This window comes from Pteropus vampyrus, unplaced genomic scaffold, assembly GCF_000151845.1.
Source record: "Pteropus vampyrus isolate Shadow unplaced genomic scaffold, Pvam_2.0 Scaffold244, whole genome shotgun sequence".
In the NCBI taxonomy this organism is placed as follows: Eukaryota; Metazoa; Chordata; class Mammalia; order Chiroptera; family Pteropodidae; genus Pteropus; species Pteropus vampyrus.
The window spans coordinates 3,862,713-3,886,132 of NW_011889025.1; the positions used below are offsets into that span (position 1 = coordinate 3,862,713).

At 37.2% G+C, this 23,420-nt stretch overlaps 2 pseudogenes; both read right to left on the bottom strand.

Annotated features, from left to right (window-relative positions):
* Positions 1-6,200, bottom strand: part of LOC111729049 — a 14,134-nt pseudogene extending 7,934 nt beyond the window's left edge.
* A 2,054-nt stretch (positions 6,201-8,254) lies between these two features.
* On the bottom strand, positions 8,255-14,281 carry LOC105301610 (annotated as a pseudogene).
* Between the last annotated feature and the right edge of the window lie 9,139 nt (positions 14,282-23,420).

Genomic DNA, 23,420 nt, shown 5'->3' on the forward strand with positions numbered 1-23,420 from the left:
ATAATTTTGTTTATCCACTCATCTTTTGATGGCCCCTTGAGTTGTTTCACCTTTTGGCTATTATGAACAATGCTTCTATGAACATGCGTTTATAAGCGTCTGAGTCCTGCTTTTAACTTTTGGGGGGTATATACCTAAAAGAGAAATTGTTGAATCATATGATAATTCAGTGTTTAAATTTTTGAAGAACCACAAAACTATTTTCTACAGTACTTGTCCTCTTTTATATTCCTACCAGCAATGCATGAGAGTTCCAATTTCTCCACATCCTTGCCAAAGCTTTTTTTCTCCCATTTTTTAAATTATAGTCATCCTAATGCATGTGAAGTGGATATCGCTGTTATTTTAATTTGCATTTCTCTAATGACGAATGATGTTGAACATCTTTTCATGTGCTCATTGGCCATTGATATATTTTCATTGGAAAAATATCTATTCAAGTTCTTTGCCTGTTTTCGAATTGAGTTGTTTGGGCATATTTTTAATTGCTATTTTTCCTAAGCTTCATTCGGCTCCAGCAATAGAGTAGAGTAAATCTTCTCAACAACAAAAATAAAACTAATTTAAAAAATCAGGGACAAACATGAAGAGAAACCTTCTAGGAATTGTGGAGGGCAAATTATATTTCCTAAGTGAAGAGGAAAAAAAGGAGAGCAAATGGGAGAACCAGAAAGCTGCAGGGAGAAGAAGAGACCACAAGAAATACTATTCCTTTAATTAGTTGGGATAGCTAGGCAGGGTGGCTAGCTATATCATGCTCAACTAAGCCAATGGGAGGGGGAAAAACAAGATTAAATTGAAGATAAAAAAAATCAGGAAGAGCATTTAGTGCAAGTGATAATAAATATGAAGATTAGCATTCTAACCAAATACTGCTATATGGTTGGGATAAGATATGTTGTATGCTAACTTTTAGAGATGGTGAATAAAAATGCATCCTGGAATTCAGTAATTTGACATTTGCTATAAAGTAATACATTAGGATTTAGTTATTATTTGAGTTTATAATATGCTTTTGATATGAACAAGATCCAAAAGAATGTTTCTTATCTCAATCAAACAAGTCTCAATTTACGCCCTATGGCTCAAACCTTGGGAGCTGTGGCATACAACTGCCATCTGGTGTTAGTATGTTCACATAGCAGGGTTCCGTATTTAATACTTAAAAAGAAAACCCTACTTGGGGGCAGAATTTGCAAAACTAAAGTAATGAAGAGAAGGTAAGTTTCCCAGTGGTCTAAATTAATAAGGTGTTATTGTTTGTTTGTTTGTTTGTTTGTTTTTAAGAGGTCAGAAAGCAAACTCTAAGAATTTTTCCTTATGGAATTCAGAATGATGCAAAGACCGTTCCTACTTATTATTGGCAAAAGGAGATTTTTTTTTCATGGATATGACAGTCTATGAATTGTGAATGTGTTCATTGTCTTGGTAATCTGGTTTACACTTAAATATATTGTAAATGTACACAGCCGAGAAAGTGATTAAATAAAAAGTGCATTCGAGAGGAGATCTTTTATAAGCTCTAAATCTTTTATTTTAAAGGTTCTAGTCCTTTCAACAAAATCAAGCATTCTTTTTCTGTTGTGTAGTTGAATCTTTCTCTGTGTGATGTAAGAGTATTTAATGCTTCCAGAATTTATTTTATTCGAAGAAATCAGTTTGATAAAATCAAGACCCATGATGCTTTCAGGATTAATAGACTTTCTGTTGAAAATAGGTATATTAGTAGCACAAATATTACTAATCTGCTCCAATCCCCTGAAGTCAGGAAGGTTGGCAGGGACAGAACACCCGGTCTCTAGTTGTCTTCTCTTGGGAGCCCAAATGTGGAAAGCTTGTCTTTCTTCTGCTTCATTTTAATTAGCTGATCAGGGGAAGCAGTGATAAAGTTCCCGAGGAAAATTTTTAAGTTGCCAATTAAACATTACAAGACTGACTCTCTTGTCTAAGAAAAGCTAAAGTATTACTTGGTTTCAAAGTGAAAAAATAACATTGGGGATGATTGGTGTTAGGAAGGAATGAGTCTTAAATGCACCCCTGTCTGCTCTGGTCAGAAAGTTTGCTTAAGAAATTATAACTTTATAAAGAATGCTATTTCCCTGAGGAAAACAATCTATTTTCTTGACTAACAGTTAAAGTTGTAAGTGAATTTTAGATTTTCTTGTAGTTCCCTTTGTGAGCAATTACCTATTTAGTTCACAGTTGGGATTTACAGGCAAGAGAGGAATCTGAGAGTGGCAAGAGAAAAAAATTATTCGGGATCAACAGGAAACTACATTGGGCATTTTTCTGAACCTTTCCTCCATCTTAAGTAATCGGGTCTTATTAAATCTCAGTTGATAAATATCCAGTTCTACACTAATCCTATGACATCTTTAGTGTTAGCATTGAAGCAACTGAGTAAATAGGCAAGTCTTAAAGACCTGAGACTGATATCTGCTTTTTCCTTCACTTTTCTTTCCATTTCTTTTCCTCTGTGTTTCTACCCATCTGAGATGAGTAGTTTGAAGATGGTGTTCCCCAATAATCAGTAGTCAGAAGTCAAATGGGCACCTTGCTATCTGGAACATTAATATCTATTTACAGTGGTGTCTGGATGTCCTCCATTTTTTGTTTCTATAGTCACCACATAAATGTAGGTCTTTGTGCAAAAATTGCAACAACTAAATGATTTTTTCTACCTTCTATTTCCACTCTTTCAGGTCCATCCAAATAGAAAGTAAGTAAATCAATTTTCAAACATCATTTTCTCTTACTCAAGTGCTTAGAATGTTTAAAGTTCATGTAATATAGCAAATCCAAATTCAATGGTATGACCTTCAAAGCTATTTTCCATATTGTCCTCATTCGCAATTTCCTTAGTGTATTCCCTTATTAGTTTCCAATTTGGGCTCTGCTGCAAACAAGTTAAACATGTTACATTGGATTATCTTATTGAATCTTCACAATGACCTTATGATGTAGGTATTTTTATTTTAACATTTCTTCATTGCAGATGAAGAAACCGAGGTTTATAAACATTAATTACTTTGTCCAAGGCTAATGCAATTAGTTAGTGGAAAACCTGGGATTAGAACCAGCACTGATTCCAGAATCAGTGCTGAATACCCAGTAGGCCAACGATAGTGGCTTTAACCTATGTTTGAAGCAGTAACATGATTTTTTAAATTGATTTGATGTTAAAGGTGGCATTTTTGAAAATATTAGAACTTTTAAAATCTTTATTATATTACTTTGTTTTCATTGTCCTCATCTGATGCTATTAAACTTAATCTCTTAATAGAAAACATTGGTGAGAAAAATGATAGTACATTTGTTTAAAAAAATGTGTTATGGAGAATTTAGAATGTACGGAAAATAGAATGATATAATAAATACCTATGCACCCAATACCCAGCCCCAATAATAATCAATCCATCATGCTTCATCCATATCTCAATCCACTACCCCCATCCCATAGTATATTTAAGCAAGTCTCAGTCATCAAATCATTTAATCTGCAAATATTTTGGTATGTATCTCTAGAAAACAGGACTCTTTTGGGTAACATAATAACAATACAATTATTTCACCTATAACATTAATTTCCTTAATAACATCATATAGACCATCATTGTATAAATTTCTAGTTGTCTTATAAGTGTTAGATATTTCACACACTATATATGAATTAGCAACTAAATAAGATCTACATATTTGATTAGTTGCTCTGTCTTTTAAATCTCTTTTAATCTATCAGTTATCCCTCCATCTCTTTACTTTCTTTTTGCAGTGTTTTGAAGAAACTAGGTTGTTTGTCTTGTAGAGTATTCCACAGTATAGATTTGCTGATTATATTTCATGGTGTAGTTCAACAAGTTCCTTTGTTCTCTGTATTTTCTATGAAATGGTAATTGGAATTAGAGACTTGATTAGATCTAGAGTTTTTTTTTTTTTTCAGGACTTTATATGTGGTATTGTCTGCTTCCATTAGGAAGCATGCAATGTCTAATGGTCTCTATACATATATTTATACTAACTTAGGATATCATGTGTGTTTATCCATCTTTCAATAAATGGTTCTATTTATTGGAGTCCAGATTTATCTTCCTTTTATAAATTACACCTGTAATTGAGTTTTCAGTTTTAGGTTCTTTAAAGTGGAGTAAGTACTTGAGTACTCTCTTAAGGTGAGCTGAGTATAGAATTCAAGATGTTTTTATTTCTAATATCTTATAATTCTCTATCTTATGCTAAATTCTATAACAAATAAAGTTTAATTTGTTTTTATTGATTCTTAATAAGGCATTCAACTTAATTTGCATAGAAGACTTTTCCCATACATATTTTATCTGTTGACAAATTTAACTAAGTTATATAATCACAATATAAGTAAACTGGAATATATAGGTTTAGGAAGAAACACAACTGATTTTTCATACACACACAGTTAAACTGGTGGGTGAAGAAATTTGTGATTACCCACAAGTTTCATGATTTCTTGGGCATCAGTTGATATATTTTGCAATGGCAATGAGTTAATGTGTCAAGTTAGTTAAATAGTAGTCTACTAAAAGAGCTGCTAGCACACTGCTGTCCAATAGAACTTTCTGTGATGATGGAAATTTTCTGCGTTGTCTGATGTGGTAACCATCAGCCACATGCGGCTATTGAGTACTTGAAAGTGACTAGAATGATTAAAGTGAGACTATGGAACTTAAATTTTAATTTAGTTTAACTAATTTAACTTAATTTAATTTAATTAATAACCTTGGACAGCTCAGTTCTAGGATATAAAATCCACACTGAGGAATAACTGGTTCCAGAGTCTGACTCTAGAGCCTGCACCCATAACTATTATATTACACTGCTCCCTGATTTAGTATTTCTCAGGATTTTTTTAATATATCAAACACATTCATATTTATTTTTTAGAAGAAAATGACAAAGACCCAGTTTACCAGCTTTACTTTTTTAAACCTAAGCTTAACATACATATATAACATTTGTCAAAATTTACTAAGTTGCCAGCATTCATGCATAAGTAGAAAACGCCCTCAATTTGTATTAAACCAGAAATGTATTACTATTAATGCATCCATATCTTTCACTACTAAATAATGAAAAAATTGATATAATTTTTGTGGATGATTCATCCCAGCAATGTTAACTTCACAAAAGGGTGACATTACTTGGTCCATGTTTCACACATAATGGAAAAGCAGGTCCACCGAGTGTTGGTGTACAAAAGAATCATGACCACCTTCGATTTCGTTTAATAAAAAAAATCAAAGTGCATACAGAGATTTACACTTTTTAAGACAAAGCAAATGGTCTTATTATATGGTCCCAACAATGAACTTAAGTCTTTGACAAATAGGGCCCCCCAGGAGCTGTTTATAAATACTTTAGATTAGATATAGTTATACTTCAAGTCGAGTTCCTTTGAAATTTTTAAAAATATGTTTCTGTTAATCCTCAAATGGAGCTTATTATAGTTTACATTTCTCTTAAATGCATGCGTTGAATTACCAAAGCTTAGCAGCTGCTCCTTGCCATTTATCATTAAGGATTTTAACTGGTCCTCTTCTTCAGCTCCTACTCCTTGATCATTCCCAACGATTCTCTTTAAAGTGATTTTTCTGCTCCTAACAATTTTAATAAAAGTTGATATAGATTTGAAATTGCCAATCCTACTACCTTCAAATGACATGGAAGAGAATGAAGTGAGGCCCCTGTGACCTAGGGAAAAAAAAGTAAATTATATAACAAAAGAAGAAAATTTCTCTCCAAAACATGGAAATCTCCCTAAGGCAGAGAAAACTGACCCTCAGCTTCTGCTTTCTTGGGGAACTCCTTTGATTCTTGAAAATCCCTCAAATGGGTCTTCAAAGAAGGCTAATGAAAATAGGTTTCTTACACCAAAAAAATTGCCTGAAGGCATCTGAGTTGCAGAATGTGAAGCCAAACTCAAGGAACCATCAAAATAATTTTCACCTCTACCCTAATCTTTCTTTGTCATATTTGTCATTGATATCTTGTTTTTTGGCATGTGATAGCACCTCATATTCCTCAGCTACTTGTTTCGATTTTCTCTCATCTTTTACTAATTCTCAGGATTTTTATCTGCAAGCTACTTCAGTACCATTTTCTGATATGCTTGTTTAATAACTTCGACTGAGTCATGTCTGCACACCTAGAACTTCATAGTAGCTCACCATGTTTTAACAGGCGGTTGCAACGAGTCCTACTTTCCGGTTTTAGGTTCATCTACATGGAGCCCAGGATGCCAGAGCTGGCAGCAGGAAAGAGGATCTCTGAGTGCTGCCTGGATTTTCAACTCAGCTTCTGTAAATTTGCACTGGTGATAGCAATTGCCTTGTGTTTCTCAGGCTTTATTCTTATATGCCGTGTTGCCTTTGTGTATGATATTCCTTCTAGCTGAAAACTGCAATCTCTCAAACCTCTTAGACTTGTGTGGTTACCAGTCTCCATGATGACCTCCAATAAACCACACTTTCCCAGTATTTATGCACTTGTGCATCCTCTCCCAAGATGACCCATGTGTAACCAATAAATTGTATTGGAAGTGCTACTGCCTGACTTCTAAAGGTAAGTTATAAGAAGCCTTACAGTCTACACCTTGATCTCTTGGGGCACTCTTATTAGAGTCTGAGACACCTTGTAAGAATCTACCTACTCCACTGGAGAGATCTTATGGAGAAGCCCCAAGACTTCATGGAGAGAGGGAGGATTCTAGCTGAGACAGTCTTCAAACATCCCCTCCAGCATACCAAGCATGTGAGTGAAACTTTCTTGCATCTTACTTAGCAGCTGAGCTAATTTATAAGCTCAGCTGCTAAGTAAGAACTTACATTACAATATATGATAAAGTATTTGTTGTTTTAAGTTTTAGAAATAGTTTGTTGCGTTGCAGTAGATAACTGGAACATCTTGCTAATTTTTACTCTTCTTTCAAGAGTTAGTTTAGATATCACCTCTAAGAAATGTTCAATTTTCTTTTATAATTCCCCTTCCCAGTTTGAGTTAGATGTAGATCTTCATTGCTCTCATGCATTATTACATTTCATTCTACATTTCTCGGTTTGTGCTATTTGCACCAGTGGACTGTAGGCTCCTTGAAGGTATGTATTACTTCTCTTTGTGAGAGGAGTTTATTTCAGTACTTGGAAAGTAGTGGTTATTCAAAATAATTAGACTAAATCACAGAATCTCAGGATTGGAGGAACTTCGGATACCATTTAAAACAACCCAATTTGGTCTATGAAGTTTTTACTGTTGGGAATTTACTGTTTCCTGAGGAAGTTTATCTCATTTTTAAATAGCTCAGACTGTTAGCACATGCTTGTCAGCTTAATCCTCTTGTTCTGATCACTTTTTCATTACAGCTCTTCTCAGGGCTTATATGGTTGAAAATATGTTCATTTGTGCTACCTGTGCACTGTAAACATATTTTTAGCCTTTTAATTATTTGTCATGTGTACCCTAATTGTATTATAAGCTTGAACATAAGGTGATGGTCTTAGATGTATTTTAATGTCTCCCACTGGAAAGTGCTGCATCCAGAAGTAAATCAATTTATGCTCTTAGCTTACAGACTTGTAGAATGTCCTGGTTAAGAGTATGGGCTCTGGAGTCAGAAGTCTTTTTTTTTTTTTTCCAGAGGTTGTTTCTTTATACAAAGGTAATTGACACTATGAATCCACCAGCATGCTGCTGTGGTTCACGCTGACCTTTCTCACCAGAAGTTTTGGGTGGGGGCGTGGTGGTCACTGTGGGGAGAAACAACACAGGCCTGGGGACCACTAAGCACACCAGCTGGGAGCTCCCAAAGGGCAGACACAGACACAGACACACAGACACTGTAAACCAAGAGCACTACACACAGTGACAGGAAGGAAATCCAAGCGGCAACTAGCCGTTGGCAGCCACTGATAATGCCTTCTTCTCCCAGGTATTCTTTGAGAGGCAGAATGGCAGGTGGGAGAAGACCTGGGCCTGGAGCCAAGAAGGCCAGCTGTGCCACTACAGAGCTACGTGACGTCACGTAATCACAGTCTTGCTTCTGTGGCTGTAAACTGGGGACAATAAACTGTACTTCACAAAGTTGTCATGAGGATGAAATAGGGACATATATCAAAGTACTAAATACAGAGCCTGGCACATAGAGATGTTCAATAAATATTTTTTGTCAAGAAAAACTTAGCTTGGAGAGGACCTTCTTCAGAGGCCAAGATGTGAGATAATTTCTCCATCAGAGGATCAGGACCCTTGTGCTCTCCTTGGAGCTTGCAGTTGCTGGAGTGCCCAGGGCCCCAGAATACACAGTACCAAGGCAGTTGAGGGAGACAGTGGGTTGAACACCCAGGGAGGCCCCTGCAGAAGCTGGATGGACACCGAAGGAGTTAGGGGTTGTGCCAAATGGTTCTGTACATAACACAGGCCAGAGGCAGGCTTGTAGGGAGGCAGGCTGGGCATGTGCCCAGGAGCACAGCTGGCCAGGAGGCTAGTTTCTGGCCACTGGCATGGTGCATCTGGGCAACAGGGTGGCTCAGGGGCACGTGAAGGTGGCCGCTCTGTGTAGGATAGGAACCGGGCACAGGGTTCAGCTTCTGGCTGTGGGCTGCTCTCCTTTCAGCTGAAGACCTGAGAAGTAGTTGAACATTGAAATCTTCCTCATCAGGCTGAAGGGGAACTTCTGGTTGAGCTTCAATGCTACTTGCTCTGAGAGGTCGAGGGAATAGCAGTATGTGAGGCCATATGCTAGCCCAATTCCAAGACCATAGACATTACTGAGAAAAGAAGTCTTAGGAATGAGCCAGGAGGCACACAGCAGGAGCCATGGCACCAGCATTGAGGGTATAACAATGCCAAACACAAGGGCCCTCCTCATCTGAGAGCGGACAGCGTTGACCCCCAGCATGGCAAAAGCCACTAGAGTGAAACCTCTGGCATCCTCCACTTCCCCCAGTTTCAACAGCAATGACACAGCCTCAAACAACAGGAAGATGATAGCAGAGAAGGGGGCGAAGATCATGGTGAAGAAGCAGTGACGGTTGGTGCCAACAGTTCTCTGAAAATTGCCAGCAAAGTGCCAGATGATGATAGCACCGCAGAGCAAGGAAACTGGATTCTCATAGATAAAGATGTAGATTACCAGCCTGTAAACTTGCCAGTTGCGCAGGCAATCAGACCTCAGCGAGAGGCCGGAGGGCAGCAGGGGTAGCTGCAGCAGGAACAGGTGGGGCCCAGACACCAGTAGTGAGAGTAGAGTGGTAAAGAAGGTAGCAGATGGCACCTCCGGACACAAGGACCAGCTCCGTGGAATCAGAAGTCTTGAGTTAAAATCCTGACACTACCACATACTAGTGATTATGTGACAATTAAATAAGTCACTTGATCTACATAAGTCTGTTTTCCTATGTGACAAAAGGAGATAATAACTTCTTTGTACATTTGTTGTAAAAATTAAATGAGATTGCACATAAATAGTGCTTAACCAGAGATGGAAGAGTACATAAATGCTGTACTTTCTTCCTCTTATGACCACATTAAAATTACAAGTAAACTATAGATTGACCATTATTGTGAATCACTTGAAGTCTAGCTGAATAGAAGTCCTATAACTAAGAATATACAGAAGAAGCCACCTCAAGACTGGTATGAGGGGTGGACAAGATGAGCAGGCTGGTTCAATACCCACATGTGGCCGTTAAAAATCAGGAGGGATATCTCACCTGCAGAGGTCTTCTCTGAGGAGAGATGAGTCCCAGCCCCACACCAGGCTCCCCGGCCCAGGATTCCAGTACCAAGAAGAGGAGTTCTATTAACTTATGGCTGTGAAAACCAGCAGAGATTGTGGCTGAGTGAGATAGAAGGTGGCTGGAGTCCCAGGCATTTTTCTTAAAGGGCCCACTCACTCAGCTCCAGGGCTTGGGCAGCAGCTTAAAAGGTGTCAGGTACATAGAAGGAAACACTGAATTGTCTGGCTTCAGGTCAAGGGCTGTAGGGGCAGCTTTCTCACAGACAGAGGTACTACCAGAGGCCATTGTTTCTTTACTAAGCCCTCCCACCATCCAACCAAAAGGTGCCATATCTTGAGTCTCTATCAACCTAGTTAACACTGTACTCCTTGCCTTGGTGATTCCCTCACCCAACTTGCTGGCCTAACCAAAGCTTCTGGTAGCTTTTTCATACAAAGAGCATATCTTGGCTCATGCTACAGACTTTCTTAAAATCTTTCAAAGGTTCACAAAACCGAAACAAGAATCATCTGTCCTTAGTGTTCCCCTACATCTTGTGTTCCCCAAGCCCAGAACTAGTTGCAACTAGCAATGGTTCACAGCTTAGCCTCTCCCAGGCACTTTGAAGTCCATTACAAGTGGCAATCATCTGCAGATCACTTTATAGTTCATTCCAAGTGGCCTCGTGCAGGGTACATGCAGTGTCTGACTTTGGCCTATACCAGAACCCTTCCCAAGAGGCCCCAAAACCAAAACACCAAGTGGTCAGTTTCAGATCACCTTAAAGCATAACACAGGCCAGAGGCAGCCTTGTAGGGAGGAAGGCTGGGCATGTGCCCAGGAGCACAGGCTGTCCAGGAGGCTAGTTTCTGGCCACTGGCATGCTGCATCTGGGCAACCAAATCACCTCCTAAAACATCACACCCAAAGGGCAGACTGAGCAGGCACCAGAGCCCTGGTAAAGCGAATCCAGCTTTATAGAATCATTCCCTGCATAATAACTCCTCCACTGTAGTCATGGCCAGGCTCCACAACCAATCGCCTGAGGACCAATCCCTCCCACTGATGTGCAAACAGGAACTAAGACTCAACTATAATAGGAAGGCACACACAACTTACACAAGGGACAAAACTGGAGCACCTGGCTCAGGTAACAAGAAGAATGTGCAAATGGACCCCACAGGATACCTAATACATAAGGCCACTTGACAAAGACTGGGAGACAGAGCAGCTCTACCTAATGCATAGAAACAAAAATAGGCAGACAGCCCCAAAACTGGGGAGACAAAGAAACATGTTCCAAATTAAAGAACAGAATAAAACTCAAGAAAAAAAAATAACAAAATGGAGAAGAGCGATGTGCCAGATATAGTGTTCAAAACACTGGTTATAAGGATGCTCAATGATCTCAGGGATAACTTCAGTAAAGAGTTAGAAAAAATATAAAAAGAACCATTCAGAAATAAGAATACAATAACTGAAATAAAAAATACATTAAAGGGGGGAGTTTGGAGAAACATGGCAGAGTGAGAGAAGTCCCCAGATCTCTTCCCTTGAAACAACAATAATCTGAACATCTAAAACTCAACAAAAAACACCCAAACTGCACACCAACATGTCTGAGTGTGGGATCTGCACATGAGAGCTACCACGTGTCAGAATCCTAGGTGTTCGGCGGTGGACTGGGAGAAACAAAGAAGATGCCTCTCACAGCTGGAGCTCCGTATAGGAGGAGAGGAGTGGAAAAGGTGTGGCGAGTTCCCTGAACAGCCCTTTCTGGGAGAACTACAAGTGCTATGCGGCCAGTGGCAGGGCCCAGTCAACAGGGCAGAAAGCAAAGAAGTGAGGAGAGCAGAGAAACACCAATTGATTGTTATCAGGAGCAGTTGCAAAACTGAGGCTGAGACACAGCCCCCATTCCTCAACCAAGAGGGCCCCACCCCTCATATCCCCCAAGACCAAACACCGTGGAGCCCCAGGGGAATCTGAACAAATGCTACAGAAACTGTTGCTAACACTGACAAGGACTGAGACTGAGGGTAGTGAGCATGATTAAACATCTATAAGGAAAAAAAAAGGCATTATTAAGGCTTTATATAAAGCAGGGATCCAAGAGACTTAGACACCACCTACTGGAAACCAAAAGAAAAGCACCTTCTTTGCAACAGGCTAAAGAGAGACCTTTATATAATGAATCTTCTTTCTGGAAAAAAAGCAGAATACATTTCCATTCATGTCCAGGGAAGAAATAGTTCATTAAACACCATGAACAACCAAGGTGACAAGACAGCTCAGAGAGAAAGAAAAAAATTTCCAGAAAATAAGCTTACAGATATAGAAATATGCTACATAAATAACAGAGAATTTAGAATAGTGCTTCTGAAAAAACTCAGAGAGATCTGAAACGACTCATACCAACAATTTTAAGAGTTGAAAAAACATTAGATGAGCAGAATGAATTCTTTAGCAAGGAGATTGAAACCCTCAAAAAGAATCAAATAGAATTTCTAGAGATAAAAAACATTGCAAGAGGTGAAAAATGAAATAGCATGCTTGAAAAATAGAGTCGACCAAATGGAGGAAAGGATCAGCGATATATAAGACAGAAATCTAGTAATAAATCAGAAGAAAGAAGAGAGAAACCGAAGTATGTAAAATAATGAAAGAGAAATACAAAAATTAGCTGATGCCATCAAGAGAGGAAACAGAAGAATAGTGGGCATTACCAAAGGGGAGGAAAAAGGGCAGAGATTATAAAGCATTTTCAGACAAATAGTGGATGAGAATTTCTCAAATTTAAGGAGTGAGCTGGAGCTTGGAATTCAAGAAGTCAACAGAACACCCAATTATATCAACTCGAAAAGGCCTTCACCAAGACATATTGTATTAAAATGATAAAAAAATCAATGACTAAGACAGAATTCTCAGGGCAGCCAGGGAAAAGAAGACAGTAATCTATACAGGAAAACCCATTAGGTTATCGTTGGACTTTTCAGCACAAACTTCACAAGACAAACAGGAGTGGAATCAAATATTCAAACTATTAAGAGAAAGAAACTATCAGTCAAGAGTAATGTATCCAGCTAAGCTTTCCTTTAGATATTTGACACACTTTACACCGTCTACCTCCCCCTCCCTCAACCCCCTACTTTCTGGTAATCACTAGTCTATAGTCCATGTCCATGAGTCTCTGTTTGTTTTTCCTGCTTGTTTGTTGCTTTTAGATTTATATCCCACATATAAGTGATATCATGTGATTTTCAACTTTTTCTGTCTGGCTTATTTTACTTAGCATGATTATCTGAAGGTACATCCATGTTATAAGTCCATTTGGAGGATCAAAAATAGTTGAATATATTCTGGAATCTTTGGCTCACAAACAAAGCCATTGAGACAGATTAGATTGAGGAAGTAAGAGACTATCACAATTAAAAAGAGGTGTGAAGTTTTTGATTGTTACCAGCAAATTGCCACATTTATAGAGACAGCAACAGATGTGTGACAGCTGGGTTAATTGAATGTCTGGTGGGCCTTTTTCTATAGTATAAGATAAATCCATGTGCATATTTTGGGGAAAAAAGTAGATATGACCGGTCAAGTGTCAAGTGAAGAGAATATTACCCAGAGAGTGTACTGATCTACAAAACTTAATGGTTCGTTTTTCTTAGGTTGCAAGATAATCTAGCAATCAATTTTTGATGGTATGGTGGTCAATTTTGCACAAAGGAAGCATGTACTATTATCAAAGTATATGGCAAAGAGTTTGCAACAACATTTTCTATTTCTAGATTTTATATGAAGGCTTTGAAAAATATATATTGATGTGAATTTCTGAAGCTACATCCCCATCCCAGCACTACTATGTAGAAATATAAATGATACTGAAGTCATCGAGTCTGACACTTCCACAGATTTGGGCTGCTGGGGTATTCGCTAATTTTGGACATGTGCAAAAAAGAGTACAGGACTGACAGGAGACCAGAAATCTAGTCACTGACTGAGTCATTCAACAGTTTTAGGACTTAGAACAATTAATTGTTTATCTCTCTGGGCTTCAATCAGTTTCCTGTCTCTAAAATTAGATGGTTGAATTAAATGACTTCTACACATCTTCTGTGGTTTTATCTCACTGTGGGAAATAAAGTAAGGCTTTAGTAATTTTTTCCCTTTAATTGTAAAATAAACTTAAGACAAATGATAAATGCCACTACTCAATAGTAAAAAATGTATGAAAAACATTCAGTAAGTATTTGTTGATGGGCTGGCTGATTATTATTTTTTTTAACTATTTAAAACATTTTTGATTACAGTTGACATTGAGGTTAACTGCATTATATTAGCTTCAGGTGTACAACATAGTGGTTAGACATTTATACAAATTATGAAGTGATTATTCTGATAAATCTAGTACCCATCTGATACCACACATAGTTATTACAATATTATTGACTATATTCCCTATGCTATACATTACATCCCCATGACTATTTTGTAACTACTGATTTGTACCTCTTAATCTCTTCATCCCCTTTACCCATACTTCTAACCTCCTCCCATATAGCAACCATCAAAATGTCCTTTGTATCTAAATTTGTTTCTCTTTTGTTTGTTCATTTATTTTATTCTTTAGATTCTGCATGTAAGTGAAATCATATGGTATTTGTCCTTCTCTATCTAGCTTATCTCTCTCAGCATAATATCTTCTAGGTCCACCTATGTTATGGCAGATAGCAAGATTTCATTCTTTTGTCATGGATAAGTAAATATTCCATTGTATATATGTACCACTTCTTTATCTATTCATCTATTGATGGGCATTTAGGTTGCTTCCAAATCTTGGCTATAGAGAATAATGCTGAAATGAACAAATGGGTGCACATGTTCTTTCAAAATACTGTTTTGTGTTTCTTCGGAGAAATACCCCAAAATGGGATTACTGGGTCCTTTTCTCTTGTTACAGGCTTTGTTTTAAAGTTTGTTTTGTCTGGTGTAAATATTACTACCCCAGCTTTTTTTCTGTTTGCATTTTCATAAAATATCTTTTTCCATTCTTTTACTTTCAGTCTTTGTGGTTTTGTTCTAAAGTGAGTTTCCTGTAGGTAATGGATGTATAGGTTTTGTTCTCTTACTCATTCAGCCACCTTATGTCTTTTAATTGGAGCATTTAATCTATTTAAAGTAATACATTTGAAGTAATTGTTGATATATACATATATATGTATTTTGGGAGGAGGGTATTTTTTTTCTTATTATTTTTAAAGAAGTCCTTTTAACATTTCTTGACTGGTTAGGTGATGAACTCCTTTCGTTTTTTCTTGTCTGAGAATCGTTTTATCTGTTCTTCAATTCTAAATGATGGCTTTGCTGAATAGAGTAATTACAGTGGAGGAGCTATTGTTCTGGAGATGATTCTATAGAGCAGGATTTGCTTTAGCAGGGCTCTAGTGCCTGCTTAGTCTCCCCTTTGGGCATGTTGTTTGTGGAAATGGTTTGGTGGTGCTTTAGAGTGGTCTGAGACTGGCCACTTGGTATGTTGATTTTGGGGCCTCTTGGGAGGGGTTCTGGTATAGGCCAAAGTCAGACACTGCATGTGTCTTGCCCAAGGCCAAGTGGAATGAGCTACAAAGTGATCTGCAGATAATTGTCACTTGTTCTGGGCTTGGAAGTATCTGGGAGAGGCTAAGCTGTGAACCAAGGCTAGCTGCAACTAGTTCTGGGCTTGGGGATGCTCATTAAGAGGCAAGGACACACTGAGGACAGATGATGCTTGTTTCGGTTTTGTGAACCTTTGAGAGATTTTGGGAAAGCTTACAGTATGAGGCAAGACAGGCTGTAATGGAAAGGCACAAATTGATAGTTACAAAACAGTCATGGGGTTTGGATTGTTTGGTTTGGTTCGCAAGTTGAGTGGGGTGGGGTCTCAGAAAATCTCCAGGGCAGAGAGAATGTTGTTAGCTAGGTTGATGGAGACTCAGATATGGTGCCTTCCTTTGTATTTAGCCTGGGTAGAGGGAGGGTTCAACAAAGGAACAATGGCTTCTTCCTGCACTTTTATCTGGGAAAAAGCTGCTCCTCCAGCCTTTGCACTAACGCCAAACAACTCAGTTTCTTCCTGCACATCCTTGATGCCTTTCCAGTTGCTGCCACAATGCTGGACCACAGAGCGAGTGAGTCCATTGATGAATATATTCGTGTGTTGTCTCTTTAGAGAAACACCTGAAACTCCAGCCACCTTCTGTCTCAGCCACAATCTTTGCTGTTTTTCACAATTATATGTTATGGGGACTTCTCTTCCTGGCACTGGAACCCTAGGCTGGGTGGCCTGGTGTGGGGCTGAGATTCATCTATCCTAGGGGGGACCTTTGCAGGTGAGATATCCCTCTCAGTTTTAAACAACCATTACATTGGTGTGGGGACAGCCTGTTTTACCATCTCCACCTCTCCTACCAGTCTTGAGGTGATTTCTTCCTGATATCCTTTGTTATAGGACTTCTGCTCAGCTAGACATTGGGTGATTATCAATGATTGTTGTTCTGTAGTGTAGTTGTAATTATGAGGTGGTTGTGGGAGAAGGTGAGCACATCTTTTACTTATCCCACCAACTTCTGATTATCTGGTGAGATAATTCTGACTAACTGGTGAAAATGAAAAGTAAAAGAAAATGCCTAATTTTACTCATGAGCGTCCTTTTTGTTTTCCCATATATATATATGTATCTTCTGTTCTTATGTTGACATTAGTTTGTGTAATTTCTAGTAGCTGCTGAATTGGAAGAGACTGCAAGGATTTCTTCAAATGTAGATGACCACCACACATGCACTTACAGTATGGTGGATCAGTAATTTTTAAAGTTTAGTCATCTAGAGAGCTTGCAATAAATGCAAATTCTGATCAGTAAGACAGGCACCATACTTAGAGAATACCACCATAGATGTTAAAGTTCCTGAGTTCAACTTCTACCTCTGTCACTTATTAGCTCCACGCTTAGCACCCAACCCTATCAGATGCTACAGCCAACTATCAGATCTAACTCCTTCATGTTTTTATCCCCTACCACTGATGCAATACTAAGTAAGATGTTAGCTTATTTTCTTGTCTCCTTGGGTAGGACAGACCCCTCTGTGAATATTACAATCTATTTCCTTTACTGCACAGTTGGACAGTTGAAGTTATTCTATGTGCAGCCATTTTGTCTCCTTAATGTCCCCTCTCCTGTTCAGGAATGGCTATTGTACCTCTGCCTGAAATATAGTTAGTGTGACCAAGAGATTCAGTGTTAAGTGCTTTTTTATATGCTCTCTTTGCAACTTTTGTAGTTTCCCATTCATGTGTACAAATTCAGGGATATAACTTCTGAGTGCAACATTCAGAGCCAATCCTAGAGCACTATTCCAACTGTCTCAGGCATCCCATCTAAGAGCACCCAATGTTTCCCTGTGCTCCATTTATTGTGTGTGATAAACATGAAATCAGAGGAGACTGCTCAGAGAAAACTGTCTTTGGGATGGGTTTAAAAAACAGGACAGGATTTGTGCAGAGGTGAAGAGAAAGGACATTCCAGAAAGGAACAATAGTGTAATCAAATGTATAAGAAAGTAGAGCATTGGTTCTCAAACTTTAGTGTAAAGAAGAAACACTTGGGGAGAGTGACATCAGAAGAATGGCAATGAGATATCTCCGAATCTCTCCCGTTGAAATAACAATACGATGAACATCTAAAACTCAAGAAATAACATCTAACCTGCACACAAGCACCTCTGAGCAAGTGATCTGTGCATAAGAGCTTCCAGAGGTCAGAACCATGGAAGTCTGGGGGATAGATTGAGAGAACAAAGAAGTTTCCTCTCACAGCCAGAACTCCCTGCAGGAGGAGAAGGAGAGGAAAAATTTAGGCTGGTTCCCCAAATTGCCCTGCCTGAGGAATCTGCGTTTTCCACGCAGTGGAGCCCAAGGATCAGGGCAGAAAGCAAAGTGGGAACTAAGTGTGGAGGGGCAACAGCTGGGTCTTAGCAGACTGATTATGAAGCAGGAGGCTGAGACATGGAGACTAGCAGCAACCCCTACCCATCAACCCAGAGTGCACCCTCCCTTCACCCCATATCTTCCTAGAAGTAGCACTGCTAAGCTCCAGGGAAATTTGAAGAAACACTACAGAAACAAAAAAATTACTATCAGTACCAGTGACAGAGACTGAGACCGAAGGTAACTGATTGTGACTTGAATATTTAATTATCAGCCTCAAAGCAGAGATAAAGAGGCTTGGGACTCCACCTACTGGAAATAAAAAGAAAAAACACCTTCCTGTCAATAAGCTAAAGAGAAACCTCTATATAATATATATTTCTGAAAAAAGAAAAAAGCAGAAAACACACCCATTAATGCCCAGGGGAAGAAATAGTCTATCAAACACCAAGAACAAACAAAGTGACAAGACAGCTCAGAAAGAAAGAGAAAAATATCCAGAAAATAAGCTTAAATATATAGAAATGTGTGGTATAAATGATAGAGAATTCAGGAATGCACTTCTGGAAAAACTCAATGAGATGCAAAATAACTCAGATTAACAATTACAAGAACTTTTAAAAGATAGACCAGCAAAATGAGTTTTTTAGCAAGGAGATGGGAATCCTAAAAAAGAACCAAGTAGAACTTCTGAAGATGAAAAACATTCTAAAAGAGATAAAGAGTGAAATAGCAAGCTTAGGAAATAGTGCTGACTAGATAGAGGAAAGAATCAGTGATATCAAAGACAGAAATCTAGCAATAATTCAGAAGGAAGGAGAGACCAAAGAATAGAAAATAATGAAAAAGAAATACAAGAACTAGCTGACACCATCAGGAAAGGCAACATAAGAATAATAGGTATACCAGAAGGGGAAGAGAAGGAGAAGAGATCAGAGAGCTTATTCAGGCAAATAGTTGATGAGAATTTCCCAAATATAAGTAAGAAGCTGGAGTTTAGAATCCAAGAAGCTAACAGAACACCCAATTATCTCAACCCCAAAAGGCCTTCTCCAAGACACATTATATTAAAATTATCAAAAATCGATGACTAAAGAATTCTCAAGGCACAGAGAAAAGAAAATGGTAACCTATAAAGGAAAATCCATTAGAAAAATCTTTGAACTTCTCAGCACAAACCTCACCAGAAAAGAAGGAATGGAACCAAATATTCAAACTATTAAGTGAAAGGGATTACCAGCCAAGAATAATGTCTCCAGTAAAGGTCTCTTTTAGATATGAAGGAGAAATTAAGACCTTTACGGACATAAAAGTTGAGGGAATTCTCCACTATAAGGCCTGCATTACAGGAAATAATGAAAGAGGTCAGCCCACCTGTAACAAAATGATAAAAAAAAAATACATAATTATGAATAAGACAACTAACAGTCAGACAGAAGCAGGATAACACAATACTTATTAAGAGCAAGTATTATAAGCTTAAACCATAAGAAGATAATTATTACTACAAGTTAGAAATATATGTTCAGCATACATAGGGATAACTTGAGACAATAAAAACAAAAAAGAAAAGGAAATAAAAATATATATTACAAAGAGAAATGGAGATAAGGAGCTTGCAGAAGAAAATGGACTACTGTATATATAACTATTTTATATAAATTTAATAGTAACCACAAACCAAAAATGCAAAACTGAGATACAAAATATAAAATAAGAGGGACAAGAAGGGAACTCTTCAAAGCCCCACCAAATTAAAATGATAGAAACATAAGACAAAGAAACAATGGAAACACTGAATTGCCAGAAAACAAAAGATAAAATGATTATAGGAAAACCTCATATTTCAATAATCACCCTAAATGTAAATGTACTAAATTCACTGATAAAAAGGCACGGAGTTGAAGATTGGATCAAAAAACAAAACCCAACCATATACTGCCACCAGGAGACACATCTCAGTCTCAAAGACAAATATACTGAAAGTGAAACAGTGGAAAATGATAATCTAAGCAAATGGCATTTAGAGAAAAGCAGGAGTAGTGGTACTAATATAACATGAAGTAGATCTCAAAATAAAAATAGGAAAGAAAGATATGGAGGGACACTTCATGATGATAAAGGGAATCATACAATGAAAAGATTTATTAATAACGCTTATTAATATCTATGCTTCTAATCAGGGAACCCAAAATATATAAAGCAATTACTGACAGAACAAATGGCAAAAACAGACCAAAACACTATCATAGTAGGGGACCTAATACCTCATTGTCAGATATGGACAGATCATCTAAACAGAAAATGAATAAGGAAATAACTTCCTTAAATAACACATTAGTCTAATTGGACATAATTGACATTTACAGAACCTTCATCCCCAAACAGCTGCTTATACATTCTTTTATAGTGCACATGGAACATTCATAAGGATTGGCCACATACTAGGACACAAAACTACTCTCAACAAATATAAGAAGATTGAAATCATACCAATCATATTCTCTGATCATAATGCTTTGCAGCTGAAGATCAAATATAAAAGGAAAGAGAGAAGAACAACAAATACATGGAGTTTAACAACATGATACTGAAGAATGACTGGGTCATAGAAGAAATAAAAAGAGAGATCAAGAGATACATAGAAATAACATTTCAAAACTTTTGAGACAAGGGGAAAGCGGTAATAAGAGGAAAGTTCATATCATTACAGGCCTATCTCAAAAAACTAGAATGAGCCTAAATAAACGATGTAATGCTTCATCTTAAAAACACTGGAAAAAAAAAGAAAAAAAATGAAACCTAAAATCAACAGAACAGAGGAAATTATCAAAATTAGAGCAGAATTAAGAAATTGAGACTACAAAAAAAATTGAAAAAATAAATGGAACCAAAAGCTGATTCTTTGAGAAGATTAATAAAATTGATAAACCCCAGGCTAGACAACTAAAGAAAAAAGAGAAAGGATACAAATAAACAAAATCAGGGATGAAAGAGGACAAATCATGACAGATACCATAGAAATACAATGAATTATACATGAATACTATGAAAAATTATGTAACACCAAATTTAATAACTTAGAGGAAATGGACAAGTTCTTAGAATTATACAGCCTTCCTAGACTGAATCAGAACTGGAAAAACTAAACAGACCAATCAGCAGTATGGAAATTGAAACAATCATCAAAATCCTTACCAAAAAGTAAAAGTCCAGGATCAGATGCCTTCACCAATGAATTCTACCAAATATTCAAAGAAGATTTAATATCTATTCTCCTCAAACTCTTCCAAAAAATCAAAGAGTGGCAATATTACCTACTCGTTTTCTGACACCAACAATACCCTGATACCAAAACCTGGTAAAGATAACACAAGAAAGGAAAACCACAGACTAATATTTCTCATGAACACAGATGCAAAAATTCTAAATAAGATACTAGTGAACTGAATATAGCAACATATTAAAAAGATTATACATCACAATCAAGCAGGCTTCATCCCAGAGGCATAGGGCTGGTTCAACAAAAGCAAACTGATTAATGTGATACACCACATAAACAAATTGAAAAATAAGAATCATATGATCATATCAATAGATGCAAAAAAAGCCTTTGACAAGATACGGCATCCATTTATGATCAAGACACTTAGTAAAATAAATATAGAAGGGAAGTACCTCAACATAATAAAGGCCATATACCACAAACCCTCAGCCAACATTATACTTAATTACGAAAAACTAAAAACCTTTCCTCAAAGACCAGGAGCAAAAGAAGGCTATCCACTATCATCATTGTTAGTCAGTTTAATATTGGAGGTCCTAGAGAGTACAGTCAGGCAAGAGAAAGAAATAATAGGCATTCAAATAGGAAATGAAGAAGTCAAATTGTCACTATTTGAGAAGGTCATGATTCTCCATATAGAAAAACTCTAAAGACTCCACAAGAACACTACTACAAATAATAAGCAAATATAGTAAAGTTTTAGGATACAAAATCAATGTTCAAAAATCCATAGCATTCTTATACTCTAAAAATGAATCGTCAGAAAAAGAAATAAAAGAAACAATTCCTTTTGCAATTGCAAAAAAAAAAAAAAGAATACCTAGGAATAAACGTAGTGAAACATGTGAAGAACCTATATAATGAAAATTATAAGACTATATTAAAAGAAATTGAAGAAGACACAAAGAAACGGAAAGATTTCTGTTCTTGGATTGGAAGAATTAACATAGTAAAATGATCTTATTACCTAAAGCACTGTACAGATTTAGTGCAATCCCCATCAAAATTCCATTGGCATTTTTTAATGAAATAGAACCAAAAAATCATGATACTTGTATGGAAGCACAAAAGTCCTGAATCACTAAAGTCATCCAAAGAAAAAAGCATAAGGCCAGAGTTATCACTCTGCCCAACTTCAAATTATACTACAAAGCAACAATAATCAAAACGGCATGGTACTCTCAGAAAAACAGACACAGACTAGTGGAACAGAATCGAGAGTGCAGAAGTAAATCCCCATTTATATGGGCAAATAATTGTTGACAAAAAAGCGAAAACATGCAGTGGAGAAAGGAAAGCCTCTTCAATAAATGGTGCTGGGAAAACTGGAAAGCCACCTGCAAAAGAATTAAACTAGACCGTTGTCTATCACCACACAAAAATTAACTCAAAATGGATTAAGAATCTGAATATAAGACCAAAACAATAAATTGCATAAAAGAAAACATAGGGACTAAACTTATGGACCTTGGATCTAAAGAGGATTTCATTAATTTGACCTCAAAGGTGAGAGGAGTAAAAGCAAAAATAAATGAATGGGACTATATCAAACTAAAAAGCTTCTGCACAGCAAAGAAAACCATCAACAAGGCAAATAAACAACTATCTGAATGGGAAAACATTTTGTGAACGACACCTCCAATAAAAGTCTAATATTGAAAATATACAAAGAACTCATACTATTCAATAACAACAACAACAACAACAACAACAACAACAACAACAACACAAATGATCCAATCAAAAATGGGCAGAGGACCTGAAAAGACACTTCTCCCAAGAAGACATACAAATGGCCAACAAACATATGAAAGGATGCTTTATTTCACTAGCTATTAGGGAAATGCAAATCAAAACCTCAATGGGATACCACCTCACACCTGTTTGAATTAGCTGTTATCAACAGGAAAAGTAATAACAAGTATTAGAGAGAATGTGGAAAAAAGAAACCATCATACACTGCTGTGAGACTGCAAACTGGTTCAACCATTGTGGAAAACAGTTTGGAAGCTTAATCAAAAATTAAGAATTGATCTACCATATGATCTAGCAATCCTCTACTGAGTATTTACCCAAAAGTTTTGAAAACATTTATCTGAAAAGTTATATGCACACTGATGTTCATAGAAGCATTATTCATAGTGGCCAGGACATGGAAACAGCCGAAGTGTTTTACGATGATTGGCTAAAGAAGCTGTGGCACATATATACAATGGAATATTACTCAGCCATAAGAAGAGATTAAATACTGCCATTTGCAGTATTTAATGTACCTGGAGATAATCATGCTAAGTGAAATAAGCCAGACAGAAAAAGTTGAAAATCACATGATATCACTTATATGTGGGATATAAACCTAAACACAACAAACGAACAGGACAAACAGAGACTCACAGACATGGACAATAGACATGTGGTTGCCAGAAGGT